The sequence below is a fragment of the Thunnus albacares genome, chromosome 2 (assembly GCF_914725855.1).
Source record: "Thunnus albacares chromosome 2, fThuAlb1.1, whole genome shotgun sequence".
Classification (NCBI taxonomy): Eukaryota; Metazoa; Chordata; class Actinopteri; order Scombriformes; family Scombridae; genus Thunnus; species Thunnus albacares.
The window spans coordinates 4,299,729-4,313,405 of record NC_058107.1 but is presented as its reverse complement, the minus strand read 5'-3'; the positions used below and the strand labels follow the sequence as shown (position 1 = coordinate 4,313,405).

The 13,677-nt window shown below is 39.5% G+C and overlaps 1 protein-coding gene across 5 annotated transcripts in view; it reads left to right on the top strand.

Moving 5' to 3' along the window:
* Window positions 1-3,502: 3,502 nt before the first annotated feature.
* The window catches only part of pias2 (protein inhibitor of activated STAT, 2), a 28,734-nt gene continuing 18,559 nt past the window's right edge, over window positions 3,503-13,677 (top strand). The window contains exons 1-2 of one of the 5 annotated variants that reach the window (XM_044363696.1): window positions 3,503-3,687; window positions 13,142-13,220. The gene's annotated coding sequence lies outside the window, so the exon portion shown is untranslated. Of the gene's footprint in view, window positions 3,688-13,141; window positions 13,221-13,677 lie in introns of those variants that run through there. The other 4 variants (XM_044363689.1, XM_044363681.1, XM_044363715.1 and 1 more) reach the window with 4 other exon arrangements.

The following is a 13,677-nucleotide window of genomic DNA, read 5'->3' as shown; positions in this document are numbered from 1 at the left end:
GCATTTGTCACAGCCATAGTAACCTGAGAATTGTTTGATGCACTTCAGCATGGCTGTTGCTGGTGCATCACATGTAATGCATTGTTTCTCCCCGCTCATAGCCATTAATTAGTATTATGTTCAGTTTATCTGCTATGACTTTAATGAAGTCCAGTGATTTGAATGTGTGAATGTGCTTGCTGCTTTTAGATGTACAGTGCAGAGTACAGGCCAGAAAGATCTACAAGTAGTCTTAAAGAGTGGCAGTCCATCTACATTGTCCACACATTGAGGTGCATTTTAGAAATTTATGTAAAAAACATAAAGGTCATCTATTTTGAAATAATTTCCTGTAAAATAAATACCTTATGAGATGACATTACGACGGTGTATAAAGAGGGCAGGGTACAAGGCAAAAGGGTCTGAAAAGCAGAGAAAAGAGAGCATAATATGAAAACATAACAAATATTCATAGCAGTACAGAATATATTGTTACCCAGCCAACATTTATATGTGAGACCCATGTGGGTAGTAAATGGGCTGAAAAATGGGCCCTATATGGGATTGTCCACAGGTTCCTTAATTGCCCCATGTCAATTGCTCACATGGATCCTACCATGCAGGTAGCAGGATTACACTGGTTGTTGGGTGGGCCCCAACTGGGTGACATATGCAAGACCCATATCAGACCCAGGTTCAAGTTCTATCTGGGTACTACATGGGGACTACATGGGTTGAAATATGGGTTGTAAATGTGTTTGTCCATGGGTTCTATGTTAGCCCCATGCAGACTGCACACACATGGGTTTCACAGTGGGCCTAGATGTACACATTAACAGTGTGGGTATAATTAAAACCCCAACTTCTGCTACATCTGGTACTGTAAATACTAATGCAAAATAGATATGGCTAAACATGCACATTTGAAAAGCAAAATTAAGCTAAAAAACTGTAAACATAGCTGAGTGACACTTGGTAAATGTAGCTGAGACAATAACTTATACAAGTGCAGGGATGTTGCTTTAGAGTGTAGGTATATGACTACCTCCCTCCGGACAGCACTAGTTGTAATCACGCCTCCTGTTCATACTGGCCATTAGAAGATCCCTTCATAATACACTTACAATGTAAGTGATGGGGGACAAAATCCACAGTCCTCCTTCTATACAAAAATGTATTTAAAAGTTTATCTTAGGCTAATATGAAGCTTCAGCAATCTGAGTAATTCAAATAAAGTGGGTATCGTCCACAGTCTTTTTTAGTACAAATGTCCCTCTTTCTGTCTTGATGGACAGTGTTTTCCTGTTCAGCTGCAGTTGAAGGCTTGTAACAAAAAGAGGGAATTTGGCACAAAAAAGACTAACTTTGAAAGATTTGAAAGATACTTGATTTGACTAATTCGGACAGCTGAAGCTTCATACTAGCTCCAAACAAACTTTTAAATACATTTTTGCATGTACAGTGTAAAGGTTAGAGAAGCGAGCTTGTGACTGGAAGGTCGCTGGTTCAATCCCTGGACTGGCAGAATAAATCTAATGTTAGGTGGGGAAAGTGAAAAAGCAGCGCTTGCCTCTCCCTTATTACCACCACTGAGTTGACCTTGAGCAAGGTTCTTAACCCCAACTGATCCCAACTGGTTGTATTGGACTGCTTCCAAAATGTGTAACTGTGTGAGTGTGATCATGACATTCCTGCATAATAAAGATAAAAAAAAGACATTGTAAGTGCATTATGACAGGAACTCTTAAAGGCCAGTATGAACAGGAGGAATGATTACAGAGAGTGACAATGTTAATTTTGATACTTGACTATTGTTTTATGATATTTTTGAAAAATACTTGGTTTTCTTTTACTCTTTGCATGTTCCTCAAACATAGAACTATCTTGTTACATCCATCCTCCCGCAAATTGTGTGCACTTTGCAGTTCATGGCTGCTCATGCACATTGGCAGAGAAAGATAGTGTAAAAATAACAGAAACTGTATTTTTGGGGTTTTGGTTGTTTTTTTGTTTTTTTTAAATTTCCATTTCATGATGAAAGCAGAAATACATTTAATTGATTTTCATTCATTTTTTTCATTTTTCTTGTCTCAAGATTAAATTAAATAATTGAATGAACGGATGATATGGACCAAATATTGGCTTACATGTTGTTACTTGTAGGCCTCAATGTTATATACAGCTTCATATTTATATTAAGTCAGAATTTGACATATTCTGGTATTCTATAGGTTAAAATTGATAACTTAAATAAAAAGCCCAATCAATCAGTCAAAGCTTTTGTTTAAATAAAAATTTTACACAAGTTACATGCTTTTAAAACAGGAGAAAAATATATTTTATTCCATTATTGATTTAGTTAATAGAACTGGACTTGTATTTAGATTAAAGTTGATAAAAGATCATGTTTACCATATGGCCACACTTTTGACCATTTACTCTCATTTCACATGGTATAATTGGACAATTTCACCATGTTTTACACTTTAATAGAAGCAGACATTAAAGGGGCTGCAAGCCAAAAAGGTATTTTAACAGTATTATCATCATATTGTGTCCCCTACAGTGGCATACCCTTGGTGACTTGACCATAAAGAAACATTTGCCTTACCAGCATGCTGTAGACTGCAATGCGGTGTACACACTCTGGCCCATTTGGTGAGGTGTAGGATAACTTAAATGAAATGGTTCCTGACAAGCAGCTCTACTGGACAAGTGACAAACTTTTTGCATTAATATCAGTTTCATATTGAAACACACATAATACTTAATACTCTCTACTCAGTTCTGAAGCTATCCCAAACTGAAATGCAGTTGTGATGCTGTTACTGCAATAGATGATTGCTGTAGTATGGCCAAATTATACTTGTTTGTTAATGTTTTCTAGTGGCAATGCAATAGTCATTGTAGAAAGCAACTGATTTATAGTTAAGTATTCAACCCATGAATTGTCTTGGGTTGCACCACTGTAAGATGGATGTGGTAGGTAGATGGATTCGTTCACTTCAGTGCATTATTTTTGTCAATATAATCCTTTGTTGAATGGTGATCTTGTTTTATTCAAAATTGATATAATGAGCAAACAAGTGTGTTAATTGGTTAGCCTAAACCTGAACTGACCAAGTGGACATTCAATTCATTTTCAAGTTGGAATGTAGGCTAATTTGTGTGATAATATTGTAATGCTGTAACTTAATTTATAAGCAGAATTTTGCAAACATGAATAATGTATTGTTTCCAACTTTTGTTGGCTGTTTAAGCACAGATTTAGGCGACAGATGTCCACCATGTCATTGACGATAATAATCCAAAATTGTGGATTTGTGGCAAAAGCAGTAACACACCATACAGGGCATGGCTATGACTTGAATATATCCATGATATTGGGGGTCCCGTCCGCGATATGTTTTTCTCAGGAGAGCGAAGTCATGACCCACCCTACTCTGCTTCTGATTGGCTTACCCTGATATTCTTATCCTAACCCTAACCAATGTTATTCCTCATGACTAACTCTAACCAACCCAACCAACGAAGGCAACGAGTACTAGCCAATCAGAGGCAGAAAAGGGCGGGTCATGACTTCGCCTTCCTAAGAAAATAAATTTGGCTTCCCATCCTGTATATTGCCCCGCCGTGGCGTCACCTGGAAGTAGTTACGCTGGGCGGGATGACCGGAACAACAAAATGGCGAAGTATGAGGAGTTTCGGGTAAGCGAAAAGAACAACACTGATTGTGACTTACTTCTGTCAACGCTACACCATGTAACGATAACTTGTAACGAATAAACTGGTCGTTGCATAACGCCCCGAGTTGATGGGCTAATAGGTTCGTATACTGCCAGGCAGGAATGTGCATTTCTCGAACAGATCGTTTGCAGAGTCGGTAATTAGCTTTAATGCTAACAGTTTATGATTAGCAAGTTGCTTATAAGTCCCTGACTAGCTCTTTGCAAGTAGCTAGATAGCTGAAACCATACTGGTTTGTATTTTTGCCATAACTGCCTGTAGTCACGTTATCATTGTCTAACTACATAAGTGTTTTACGTTGTTACGTATGAGATTGTCTGTTTGTGTACTTCAGGAATAAGAGTTGTGAATGCGATGAGCGGAGGTCCTGGTTGCTCTCTGTTCTTCCAGCAGCTGGAAATCAATGGCTTGTTTCATAAATGGTTTTCCTCCATCAGTCTTTCTAAACACCTGAAGCTAGCTCCTGGGGTTTTCTCTCCACATTGTAAGCTAAATGGATATCTACCACTGTACTGGCTAGTTAGATGTGGTCACCTCATCAGGTGGTGATTTTCGCAGAGTGGATATCTGCTTGGCTTCGAGTTATAGACAGAAACCCCCAGGAACACGAATCAGCTTCTCTGATGGAAGACTCCTTCAATGGAAAAGACCCCATAGAGTTTGGCTATGTTCATACTTAAATTAACACTCGAAACACAGGGCTGCAGTGTTGTATCGCTACATGTACTGGCGCACCGCCGCTGCAAAATTATGAGCGCCGCTGCTAAAATTTCAGACGATCATTAATGATTTTCTCTCGCACACTGTGCAACACCATACGTTATTGCTGATTTTTTTAGTCATCCTCACTCTCTTCATTCTTCAAAGGACATCTACGTGTTTTTGCAAGAGTAGCGTTGCTCCGTCTAGGAATAAGGCAGTGCGCGTGCGTGTGTATGTGTGTGTGTAAATGTGCGTGTGTAGTTGCGCGAGCGCAGAGGGCGAGCGGCAGAAATATGACGTGAACGCGAGCGGAGCAGAGGAAAAGTTTAGCAGTAAGTTGTAAATCTGGCAGTAAATGTACAGTACAGGCTGTGTGTCAGTTAATAAATGCTGCAGTATGTTTTCCAGTGTCACACAAGTGACGCTCCAAAACAGTCAACCTAGGGGAAACACTGGATTTAATTTGATTATTTTCTGGCTGTGTTCTTTGAGTGCATGACCTCTGTCTTGACATAAATGCGTGGGGTTGTACATTTCTCCGCTTCCAAACAAATAGTGGCTTCCAAGCTGAACTGGACCACTGCAGAGAGTTTGATTTTGATACAAACTCTTAACCCCTAAACATCCACCTTTTTCCCACGGAATTTACGCCTATTTTGCCTACCAAAATGGAAAAACTTATAACAGAAGAACTGTATGGCCAAAATGCATGTATCATGCATCATTTGAAAGGTAACATCTTCTGGAAATATCCTTTTTTAGCATGTGGCTGAAAACCTAAACTGCATCAGTTCAAATATGGCTCAAAAAAGTTTTTGTAGGTTCTTGCTATACTAAATCATATTTAAATGACAATAATGAGGACATGCTACTATAAAACTATATGTTACTATAAAACCTTTTACCATCATTCACAACACTGCTGGTCATCATTTCTCACTCAACACATACATTTAATGGCTGGCTTGAGAGGTCCCCACACATTTCTAGGTGGCCATATTGACTCATCTTTTGTGTATGTGACAAAACACTATAGAATGCTAATACATATGATACAAAAATAACAAACTATGTTGAGCTGAATTCAAAACAAATATTTTTTAAAATTTCAAATGAAGTGCACCATGCCAATACACAAATTGCACAATGCTGAATTATATACAAAAAACTATAAAAAATTAGATATGGGGTACTTATACAGCAAAAATATCTAAAAATGTGTAAAGGAAGGGAGTGACTATAGAAAAAAATGTACAGAGGGTTCCAAAAGTCCCTTCAGTGTGTGCCAGGTGTTAAAACAGTCCTTCCGTGCCACTAAGCACAAGGACACATGACATGACATGCAGCCAACTGGTGTTTTCCGGTGGCAGAGTGTGCAGTTCCTTCTGCCTGCAGTGCCTGTGTTCCATTTAGGCACATCACATCCCTCTGCAAACTACTGCAGCTTGTGCAAAGCTGCTGGGTTAGGAGGTGCAGTGTATCTCTTGATCGATAGCAGATTCCCTCTTGGTTTGTTGGTGGAGAATGTGGGCGTTCACCACAGGAATGTCCACAAAGTGGAAGAAGAAAATCCGGTACCACTTCCTGGTCTTGTGGATGACACTGTAATACCAGTATTTCCGCTATACTTGCACAAGCTTGGTGGCCCCCCGGACAAAAAAATATTTTTTTTATGCCAAAAAACAAAACCAAATATCCATTAATTCAGAAGTCAGTAGCGTTTGGGAGACTTTGTGCAGCCCTGTTCCAAAACCTGCTGAAACTGTGTTGTTGCCTGGAAAACTCTTGGTAGCGTAGCTCCTTTTTATGTACGTAATAATTAATTAATACATAATATGTGCGTAGCCCCCCCATGTGCTGATTGTAGTCTTTGACTGCGGCTGGAACAAGGACATCAGTCTGCACCCACTTCCCAGCTGTCTTCACTCTCCTTCGGACTGTATCACCATTGAAGGCCTTTTGGATGGTGAAACACATGACGACCTCTTGGATGTCCATCCACTTCACAGAGAGCACTTCACTGTCCCTGATCCACTGTATGGTGCCCCGAGGAGTAACCCTGGTGAAATCGTTGGCCTTGGTTTTAGGGAAACCAACTCTGTTGGAACGAACAGTACCACAAGCCCCAAACGTTTTTTTCAACAGGTCCAAGAAAAATTGAGAACTGGTGTAAAAGTTGTCAACATAAAGATGATAATCTGTGCTGAGACTGACAAAGTCCATGACGGACATCACCGAGTCATAAGTCAGTCCATTCCCAGAGCCATATGACTTGCCCTCATATACATCGAAGTTTCATGTGCTGATTCCAATTGGAATCAGCCAGTACAAACAGCTTGAACCCCCACTTAGTAGGCTTGGCCAGGATGTACTGTCTGATTGAGATCCTCGCCTTTGATGCCACCATTTGTTTGTCAATTGACATGTGCTGACAAGGTTGGAAATGTGACTTGCATGATTCAACAATTTGGTTGTAGAGGGGCTTTATTTTGCCAAGACGGTCATATTCGGGTGTCCCTCTCTTGGCATCAATCTCCTCATCAGCTTTGAAGTCACTTGCAGAGCATGGCAATGGTGAAGAATTTGTTCCATGACGTGACAGAGGAGGGGAATTGGAGACTGTAGAGTTGAGATCCTTTCCAGAAGTCCACCAGCATAGAGCATGTCACCAAGACCATGTAAATCACCAAAGCAAGGAAGGAGAACATGTCATTGATGGTGATGTTGCACCATGCTACTCTCTTCCTTTCTTGTTTCTTTGCACCATAAGCATTGGTGTTTGCCAACAAAGTCCCAAGCACAGTATCTGTAAAAACAGTCTAAAGAATTGCAGTGGACTGTGAGCAATCCTGGTCCCCTGCTGTAGTCCAGGCTGTCTTACTGGCATTAAGACCAGTGGAGCAGGTTCAACATCCTCTTTATCCACAGTATGGCACTGCTGTTCTGCTGTGTGGGAGGCATGGGAGAGGCTGATGGTCCTGCCTCTACCCTGAGCACCCCTGGCAGCACAGGAACATGAGAGTCCAGCAGTGGGTGTGTTGGAAGCAGCATCCCCTTATCCAGCAAGGGAGATGGTACTGGTGGCTGCAGAAGAGGAGCATTGCCACTTTGGCCAATCGGAACCACTATCTTCAGTAGATGACCTACAAAACACAATGTAATGCACAGTTGTTCGCAAAATATCGCCCATATCCCCAGAATTTATTATTTCAATCAAAAGTGTGATGTAATCTCAATTCAGTAAAAAATCCAGATAAATTTGTTCACAAGCTTGATAAAAAAATTTTTTTCCAGTGAAATAGATGCACAAAATCAACTTTAACTATATTTGATGTCACATATACAGAAAGAGAAACTGAAACTAAGGGAACCAGGTGCACAAAGATATGCCTCAAAGAAAGATGGTGAATTATATCGCACCCTTCAAGTCTTCAGGCCTTAGCAATCAGCAATCGCTAAATTGCTGCTAAATAAGCAGGAAACAAGCAGACACACCCTGGCTGTCATTCAAATTTCATTCATGGCTAGACAAATCACCATTAAAAAGTAAAAGATCATTACTCACTGATTTAAAATGGTGTTGCGGCCTTCAGCAAACATTTCTTTCCTTTTTCCATATTCACTGTAAAAAACTTTGCTTTCCATATATTCTGTAGAACACTTACAGCAAGGAACTTTCGCCCATGCTCTTTAAATGAAAACAACATTCAAGATGTCCAATGTTTAAATAAAATCTTAAAATATATAAAATATTCAGTGCTCAGTTGTTAAATTAAATTGCACTATGAGGCCTGATACCTTCCTCTTTTAAACATGGTAGTGAATGAAACAACAGCCTGTGTCCACATCGTCAAAACTTCATAACTTACAAACATGAACACACGTCTTGTCCTGCAGTTTAGCTTGTTGAACGAGCCACCAAACAAACATTCAGTGGGGAAAAGTGCACCGCTAACGTCACTTAGCAGCTGCATAGCTAATTAGCTGCTCAGCTGCAGCACATTAAACAGCGTGTAAACATACCTGCAGATGTCACTGCGGACCCGTTAAATGCTGGTTTGGTTGTTGCTCTTCAAAATCCCTGTTAGCGACACACTGTCTGTCTATGATTTGTACTTACAGCAGTTTGTTTACTTTGTCATTTTAAATGAGATATTAAATTTTGCAATTTATCCGCGGTTCACATACATGCCGAACCATGTGGGGCGATCCGTATGGATCACGGATCAACTACGATTCGTTGCACCACTAACAGTTATCAATGGACTTCACACAGCAATATTCACAACTTGGATTAATTTTATGAAAAACCCTTTCGAGTTTTTTGATCTGTGGATCCTTACAGACCGAAGGAATGTAAATAATCGAGGAATGGACACATATTCGGACTTAATGACCGCTTCAAAGGTAGGGAATCACCACTTTTTTTTGTCTCTCTTGCTGGTAAATCTGAATGAATTACACTTTGGTGGGGAATCTTACCGATCTAATAATATATAACATGTCCATAATGACAAAAGTTTAAATATTTATATCTTAATGTGTGACGCTAAGACGCTTGAGACTGGCTTAAGCGGGGCGCCGGCAACCTGGTGGGTTTTAAGGGGTTAAAGAACTGAACATTATTGGATGCCTAGACAGTAGGACAATAAGAAATAACCAATCCAAACAAGTCCATGAAAACATTAACAAAGCCTGAATAGACCAAAGCATTGAACAATTAAAAACCGCTGGAAAACTTTGAAAACCGCTTATTACAACAACAATAAAAGTGGATCTGACCCACTAGCTTCCCATATTACGACAGCATGGACAAAGTAATGGGATGATGACCACTGGCAAATGTTGCTGACCATAACGTCAATGTGGGTAAAGTGTGTAATGGGGAGACTTCTGCTTTTAATGTTAATTCAGATGATGTTGAAGCTAGCATTTCTGGTAAGTTAACCCTACAACACAGCCTTGCTAACTAGCGTTAGGTAACATTAGCCAAACTAATACCAGTTGGATAGACTAAGTTACTTGTTCATTATGAGCCACATCAGCAGGTTGCGTTGAAATATTGGGCATAAATTGTTTTTATAGTCTTACAAAGGTCTTGCCACCTACTATGATATTAAGTTGTTTTTTTTTCCCATAACGTTCTTAAGATGATGAGCACTGCAGCATGTAGGGGGCAAACATGATGGCTCTCTACAGAGCACAGAAACCGGTGAAGACAGCAGTTCCCAGATCCTTGATTTGATTGTGTAAAGGGTTGCAAAGTGCATGGTTAAATGATGGACATATTGGCTGCTTTTTTCTATTGGTCTGTCTGCTGAAAGACTCTGAAAGGACCTTTTTTTTTGGTTGAAATTCTTTGTTACAGAATGTGAACAATTACACTGTCAAAAGACTAAATGTTGAAACACTACTTTTACAGGAACAAAACCAAAGTCCACATCTAGCTATGGGAGAGCTTTGTGCACTTGGTTGGCTGAGCAGTCCTTCATGGAGGAGATGCAAGCACCCCAGACCAAGCGGATCGAGCAACAGCAGGAAAGACAACGACAACAGGAAGAGAGGCTTTTTTCAAGGTTTCTTGAGGAAAACTCCTGCTCAAATGAATGTGTCATAGGGCAGCTGTTCCTCCCAGGCAGCTCCAGATAAACAATGGCTAACTCCATTCCAGCATCCTCATCCTCAGCATCCATATCCACATTCCTAGCACCCATATCCTCAGCCCCAACAGCCCCAGCCCGATCACCATGACTCCGACTACACCCTACATGGCCTAGATCAGATTATCAAAACAAAAAAAAAAGCTCAAAAGTTGTTTGTCAGTAGTTTGAGTTAACTGTTATAAGGAAAGATTGTTCAGAAATGTCTTAACCTAGGTCATTAGACAGAAAATTAACAGATTGTTTTATGTTGAACAGGCTTGTTTAAGTTCTCCCTAGAGGAAATCAAACTTATGTTTACACAAAAATCTTCAAGGTTTAAAAGGTCCGTATTAAAAGACTGCACTGTTTGTTTGTACCCACTTGAACAAAACTTTTATTAGAAACTGCTTTGCCCAAAGAGTATTTTATTCTGCAGTAGCACTTTTTGTTCCTTATTTAAATGTCTGAAAATTTTTGAATTTCATTAAACATGTGCCTTTATGTTCTGAGTTGTGTTTTCATCTAGATAATGAAGTTAAAGGTCCAATAAATGACATTAAGCCTCACTGGATGTCAGTAAACAACTGTTTGCGATGTAAAGATATTGTGGAGTAATGGTGACTTGAGCAGTGAATGAAGTCACACTCCCTCTATGTGTGTTGTTATTTGAGCTTCTCTGTTCTTTCTTTTGGTAGCCACACAGGCCATGCATGCATGTTAGTGCACGTGAGTCCCTCCGTGTCCTCCATGTCCATTTCCCAGATGGCAGCCGTGTCACAAACTTTCTCAAATTACAGGCAAACAGTACACTAAAATATGTAACAACTTCATGAATGATTGGCGCGTCATCCGAAAGTTTTACTTCCGTTCAAGATCGGAAAATTCCAAAAGTACAACTCTCCCACCAGTCTTTGCTGCAGACCTTCATCAGCATGTGTTGTTATTAAACTGTCGTATGATTAATAGCAACACAATAACAGCAACTACTGCACGGAACAGACGATAGATATCCATCTTCAAGGAGCTGATCGAATACATGCCAAAGAGATACTGCTGAATGGGTTGGTGCTGAAAGGTAGCCATTGAGGAAGACAAATGCATGATGTATTCATCACTTTTGTGCATGTCACACAGCTGTTCCGATAAAATGCGATGGTGCATGTGAACACCAGAACTAATTAGATCACATCCTATGTAAACGGTTAACCTGAATGCCTGTCCCTGGTTAGGGTTTTCTACTTAAAATAGTCGTAACATGTCACTACCAGAAATACATTAACTAAATAAAGCTCATAATAAATAGTGACATTCTCAATAACAACAGTATTTACATCATATAACAATCAATTTACATGTGTTGCATATGTATACATGTATGTTCCCTAATTCATGGCAATGATGTGTCTATGTGCATAATATTTATCGGTGTATGTGTCCGTGTACATACATGCATAATCTGTATCAGTGCATGTATGTTTATCTGTATGTATCTGTTCGTCTATCTATGTGTACATGCACATGGAGACAGATCACAGATCAGTGATCGCAGGTTTGGTTTTGTTTCAGCCAATGTTTCACCTTTTCATTAAATGTTTTCAGATCAGTTTGTATTTTTATTTCTGTTGGTAGGGCATTCCAAAGATGTATCCCTTTTACTGAAAAAGATGACTGACCGAAAGTAGTTTTGTGCTGTGCCATCCTGCAGTTGCCATTTGCTGATCCCCTTGTGGTTATTCTATTGTTTATTTTTGTTACATATGGACAAAGTATAGCTGGGGCAAGATTATTCAAACATTTAAAAATCAGTTTGATGAAAGAAAACTTGATAAAACTGTCATAACTAAGCAACTTGTACTTTTGCAGAATTATACAGTGGTGCCATTTCATTGGCTTTTGATCCATTATTTTCAGTGCTTGTTTAATCAACAGATTATTTTATCGATGAATCGATGCTTACTAAGCAGACAGGACTCTTGAGCACACGGTGATGAAGAAGTTTTACTGAAATACATTTGCCAAAATGCGTTTTTCACATTTCCATCCTCATCTTTGAAGACTTTCCTTGTAAAGGTGAAAAAGCATTGTTTCTTCCAGTCATTGTAGACTAAACAAATTTTTTTTTACCAATCTTACAGAAATTAAATGATTATCAGTCCTCTCATCTAACTCCTGGTAAGACTGCAGAAAAACATACTTCACTTCCCGGTCGTGTTCTTTTAATGGCCTCTCTGTTTATGGTGATAGTCATTTACTGATTACCTATAAACATTCCATATATGCAGGGTCTGAAATTAACCCTTTAGTCCACCAAAAACTGTGGCAAATTCCACTTGCTGCCCCTGAAACCTCATTGCAGAAAACATCTGCATTAAACACAGACGCAATGTGTCATACCTTTTTTTTCAGACTCTGACACATATAAGCCTTCATGTAGCATTTGCTCCTGCCCCATCAGGTGCAGTCTTTGTGGGCTTGTCAGTACCCAGCCAACTCCAGTGACACCCCCCCCCCCCCCCCCCCCCCCCTTTTCTTCATTAAACTCTCATTTTTTCATTCAACCACTCTTACTTCACTGCAGGCACATACTGTACTGCATAACTCTGTGTCTTTTTGCTGGTTTAATCCTGGAAAATGTCATTGCACAGTGTCACTTTTGTATGTTTGTAGTCACAAACAGACCAACAAGAGTGGGCTGTAGAAATCCAGGATAGTTAAGTGTCAAATTAATATGATTAATTAGAATTTTTGTTGTGTAAATTTGTAAAATATGCACAAAAAGTTTGTTTTGTGTAAAAAGTAATGTAAATGGCAGCTGCAACATTAGTTGTCTTTAGTTACTGTAACTGTGGACTGCGAACATGAAGTGTAACTTATCACATGGTAAGTTACACTTCATGTTGGCCTGCTGCAGTTTACAGGACTGTGGTGACTCCAGGTGGTGAGCTGTCTCTGGATATCTCATTGTGAATTTAACGGTCACATCTAAAAGAAGGACAGACTGAAAAACACTCTGCACACTGATCTGTTCTCTCAGTTTGTGTTAGTTGATGAGGTATCAATTCTGGTTACAGAGTTAAAGAACTGGGAGTCGACTGAACAGTTTCCAGATTCCAAGTTGTTCGGTTTGTCTCTACTTGCCAGGTAGCTAACGTGAGCTAAAAAATGATTCGAATATTTGGCCTTATCATCCAGCTCAATTGTTTTTTTTTATTGTGTCAAAGCATGTGAACTGACTCTAAAAGTGCAGGGCTAACCAGTCACACAGTGATGCACCAGGAGAGATATAAGTTTAAGCTGCCTTATCCCAGGTTGAATCCAAATTCTGGTGATACTTTGGATTCCACACTTCAAAACACAAGCTGTTTGTGAGCTCTGTCCTGTCAAAGTCACACATTTCTTTTACAACCAGCATGCAGAGTTAATTGCTGTGTAGGAAGAAGCCACTTGTGCATTTCTCTTTCAACAACTTTACATTATTGCATATCATTTCCTCATAATCAGAGTTATTAACCAGAAAACACAAAACGACAACTCAGGGTGTTCGTTTCAGACCTTTCTAATTTCATGTAATTTGCTGTTATTTTGTTTGTTTTGCTTGTCACTAACC